The sequence below is a fragment of the Pinus tabuliformis genome, chromosome 3_1 (genome assembly GCF_031772625.1).
Source record: "Pinus tabuliformis cultivar Carrire ecotype Pingquan chromosome 3_1, CPIR1, whole genome shotgun sequence".
NCBI lineage: Eukaryota > Viridiplantae > Streptophyta > Pinopsida > Pinales > Pinaceae > Pinus > Pinus tabuliformis.
The window spans coordinates 929,690,495-929,696,040 of NC_142301.1; positions in this window are offsets into that span (position 1 = coordinate 929,690,495).

The window sequence follows — 5,546 nt, forward strand, 5'->3', positions numbered from 1 at the left end:
TCTAAGTATGAACATCTCATTGTGTTACAAGATTTCTCCTTAGTAAAATAAATTCAATTATATATATTGCAAAGATAGGACCTTAGCCAAAGTAGAAGAGATCTCATTGTGTTACAAATATTTTGTCTTTTATTAAGTGAAAAAGGTATTTAAAGCATTGACAATGGATATTTCATTTTGGGTTTTGATTTTAGTCATTAATAATAAGTAGACAATAGAAAATATTTATTGATTTTTTTCATTTTTACTCTTAAATATCACACTTCCGTAGATCTTTCTCTTTAGATTTATAGAGTTCCATGTTTTTTATATTGGGATCATACAAGTTGGAAAAGTTTAATTTGAGTGTTTTTTTTATGTGACCCTCCAACTTTGGAATATCATTTAACAATTTTTTATTATTTTTTGTACAAAAATGAGACCAACATAGGTTATAACATTTAAAATAAAATATATTCGCTTGGTAGAAGTTCTAGATCAATTTGGGCAATGACTTCCAATGCTTGGGATTCCATATAAACTACTTACCTCAAGAAAAATAATTTTCTTATGTTTCATTCACAAATCCCTAAGAGCATATTTACGTCGTAAGGAAATTCCCTTTGAGAAGAATTGCCTTAACTCCCACATTGCACCCATTGCACCATTAGATCCATTGTTAGGCGATTGAGAGTTCTTCCAACGTTAGATCCCATTGTTTTAACTGTCAACCGAATCTTTATTTGTGAAAAAATTCAACTTGTTAATCTTTAAAATAATAATTATAACTCATGAACATATTGTAGGTACCTTTACAGTTTCATTTAGTGAAGGTGTTTGCCCCAACCATCAACAAATAGAGGATATCACCATGAACTCAATTTCTCAAAATTTGTTCTTCCCAATTCTCGTCATTAACATGCATTTCCAGGGGGAATTATTCACTACTCAGAATTCTTGAATTAATTTAGAAATACAGAAAACATGAATTATTCACTATTCAGCATTCCTAAATTGATTTAAAATTACAAAAAACATGAGTTCTATGAATGTCTCTAAAAAACAAAACAAAGCCACTAATTCTCTGAACCAAGCCTATAATTAATTCAGACTCCAGTCATACGAAGTGCACCTACGATTTTGCAAATCATTTCCACTTTACACACCTTCCATGTGGTCGATAGTGCATACATTGACATAACTATGAGAGGAAGAGGCTAGGTATGGTTATTATTCGAGTCTTGCACTACTGGAACTACACCTTTTTCTCTGCACATTTAAAGTAGAATCCACAAGATGGGTTTCACTGAATCTCATAAATGGCTTCTTACATTCCTAGGAGGAACTCACAACATGGCTTACATTACTATAAGTAGCCACTAACACTCACCCTAGGAGTAGATGATGGGAGCCTTCATCCTTTGGAAAAGAAATAAGATGCAAAGAAAACAACATTGGACAAGCACTCTATTAGTGTTACAAGCCTATTTCACATAAGTAGGCATGATACTTTACCATTGAGTTACATCATTAGATTGGATAGGAATGTCAGTCAACATTTTTCTACTCCAGGGATTGATGACCTGGATCAAAATTCCCTACAAGGTTGCATTTTGAATCAATTTCAATTACTTGTACTCAATTTCATGTCTAATTTATGATGGCATGGTGTGGTTGCTCCAATTGGAGTGACAATGAAGAACAGTAGTGCAATTATCAATATAGTGGTTTGTTTGAAAGTTATGCTAGGAATAATGGTTCAGGTAGCCATGGTAATTAGAATGGAGGCATTGTAGTTCTGGAAGTTGAAATAACATCCACATTGAACCCAACCCCAACACCAGCAATCACACTAGTCTTCGCCAATCTGACAGCTCTGCTATCATTAGTTGGGTCATTCAAGACTTTCTTGAGTCTCTTAGAATCCAGTGACCTGCTTACAGTTCTACAAGCATAGGAAAACAATACAAAGCAAGGTATTACAATATTCGCACAATCTCATATTGCAGTCTCTTCTCTCCCAAAGAAAATGTTGACCAATCTAACAATCTTGAAGCATTTGGAAAGTGTTCTAACTAAATCAATCACTACCCCATTTGATTGAATGTTCTCAAGGTACTTTCCTCTTTATTGAGACGTGTTTTCAACGATAATCACATAAAAATTAATTTGTGGACGCGTTTAGAAGCAATAAGTGTGGTTCATCGTCAGGACAAGATGAAGAACCAGATCATGGCAACAAGTTAAATAGAGAGACTGATCATTCAACAACTAGAAAGAAACAACTATTTTGGACCAAGGAAACAACTACAATGGACTGTGCAACAACTACATTTGACTGGACCAAGAGATAGGGAAAATATTATTAATTAGTTAATTAAATAATTAATTTGTTTGTTTGTTAGATCTATTTATTTTCGTTTGTAACTAAATATATCTGCTTATATTTAACTTAAATGGTTTTATGAACTTAAACTCAGAACTTGAAACCTAATAAATAATTTATTATCCTCTTTATTATTTTAAAACTAAATAAACTATATAAAGACTTGTATTATTATAGGAATTATTATAGGATAAATTAAAATTAAAAATCAACGTTTATTAATTAGATAATTAATTAGTTAACTTGTTTACTAAGTTTATTTACTTAACTATATATGTAACTAAATTTGAGATCTCTTCCTTTAACTTAAAACTAAATAAAATATAAATTTATGTTAATACTATTATATCAAGTATTATGGGATACAAATATCATTTTTCATTAATTAATTATTTAATTTGTTTCTTAAATTTATTTATGGGAAAAAGAGGGGTTAAACCTAAATGTTTAACAATTAATCAATTAATTAGTTAATTTGATTTTATATATTTATAATTCTTTCAGTTATGTTCATATATAAAACTTATTTATTTACATATCATGTCTAATAAAAAATTATTTATTTCTATATCATGTTTAATAAAAACTAAGTAAAGAGTCAAAAAAGTTAGAACTTAAACTAAGACATTTAACCTAATAAATAAATAATAAGGGAAGTTTTATATTATCCTCTTATTTTTTATTTAAAACTAAATAAAATATAAGTAAACTAATATGAATAAAGTATTAATAATATTAATAAAATAATGAATAAATAAAGTTAAATAAAACCAAAGGAAAAACAACAAATCAATAGCAAAGGGAACAAAGGCGAAATTCAAACAATATAGAAGACAAGGGAGAAAAACAAAAGAGGGAAACAATTAAAAGAACGAAACAGGGCGGGGGACTAGGAGGAAAGGGCATGGATCCAACAATGGCTAATCTTCCAGCCGTCATCCCTATTCAGATTGCTCAGACCTCTTTCAATTTCTATTGCCTCCCTAAACTTACCATGATGAAAAGGAGCAATCTTAGCGATAACTCGGGCCTCCTTAATACATATATGATGCTTAGTCTTCTTCACATGTTCTGCTAGGGCTAAAGACCGGGTCCTCCCATTTTTTATGTAAGTTGCGTGCTCATGAATCCTTTGATTAATAGAGTGCCCAGTTTCACCAACATAGGGGGTCCCACAAGAACATGGAATAACATAAACAAATTTCATGTCCTTGGGGTCAACCGGGTCTTTTACAGATCTTAGGGAGCTACGAATGGTGTTAAGGGGTCTAAAGGTTGAGGGAACATTATGCTTCCTAAGGATCTTGCAATCTTGTTAGTGGCCCCCTGGATGAAAGGGAGATGCACCCCTGAGATTCGATCCTTATGGTCTTTCTTAAACTTTGGACCTCTGCTAGCTTTAAGGAGATCTTTCAGACCTTGGTGCCTACTATATCCATTATTAAAAAACCATTAAGGAGATGGGCTTTCTCTTTATCAAGTTTCTTTTCATCAGAGATTCTCACCTCATGAGTAGCTAGCGTGTTGAGAACACCCAAATTTTTAGTAGGGAAATGATGATAGTTGTCATGAAGATACTACTCAGTATGAGATTTCTTCTGAAACACCTGGTGTGAGAAAGAACCGTCATCATTCTTTGAAATGGGAACATCAAGGAAAGGCAGGCACCCATCAATTTTATGCTTCGTAGTAAACTTTATGGAGGAAGATTGATTGTTGAGATGCTAGAAAAATAGATCTAACTCTTCTTGGCCATGAGACCAAATGACACCAGTGTCATCCACAAATATTTTCCATAGCTTGGGCAGGAAATGGGCTGAGGTCGAAGCCTTGGATTCAAAGTCTTCCATAAAAGGATTAGCAGCAACCATTGACAAGGGGGAGCCCAAGAAAACCCCACATGTCTTCTCATAGAATTCCCCTTCAAAGCATAAAAAAGTGGAAGTAAGACAAATCTCAACTAATCGAGTGGTATCGGGGTCAGTGAGGCGATTGATGGCCTCAATGGCCTCCTTTTCATCTCTTCGCCTTACAAGTCTCAGGCTTGGCCTCACGGTTATTTTATTTTTATTTAATAAGAGAAATTGAGTCTCTTTGGTCTATTTATATTTAATACAATACAATATTTTCATAGCTTGGATATTTAACTTCTAAATATTTCAATGTTTACCTTATAAATATTTTAATACAATATTTAAAATTACCAATGTGATTTTCACTGTAGTCATGATAATTGTCATTTTACTTGTTCTAGGGATTTTCACATCCCATGTCATTTTGTTGGTATCATCTCAACTAGTATTAGCAGGCTTCATATTCGGGAATACCTGCAAAATATTCTTTGAAGCAATTGTGTTTGTGTTCGTTATGCATCCCTTTGATGTTGGTGATCGATGCATTGTTGATGGTGTTTAGGTAAGGGAAGAAGGATGAGAGTAGCCAACATTGTCACTATTTCATTTTCCATAATCACTTATTCTTTAGGGTCATGTTGCAGAGGAACTCATCTTGCCCATTTTGTTTTCTACTACTGAGTACTTTGTTTTATTGCAAATGATTGTAGAAGAAATGAACATTCTCATAATAGTTTTATCCAAACTTAACACTACCAAAGGACAAACATGTCACAATAGTCAATAAATCATTTTCCATATGTTATTTTCTTAAGTTAAGATATAATGACCACTAAGAACTTCTTTCTTCTATGCTACCTTTTCCTATGCTATCACCTTACGATGTTTCCTTTGCAACATGTGGTGCAATTGCTAGTTATTGTAAATTTTATGCATTTTGTAAAGTATATGTCAAGTTAAGGATCTCTTGCTTGAGATGTTTTTCTAAAAATAGAATTTTAAATGCAAATTCATCATAATTTTTTAAAGTGTATGCAAGTTATGGATTTTTGGCTCGAGGTGTTTTTTAGAAAAAGAGCATTTGAAACCTAGTGTTTGTGGGTGTTCTGAGTTTGGTTTACAAGTTAGTGAGTATAAGAGAGAAATATGTTGGTTAAATTGAGGACACTTAAGGGAGATATATCAAAGTATATGGAAACACCACAAGGGATAGAATGAAATGTTGACACAAGTGATAAAGGCACATGGAAGAGATACGATATGGAGATAATTAGAAATAGGGAGGGAGTTTATAAGGGAATTAAATATCATCTCAATGTGGGAAGAAA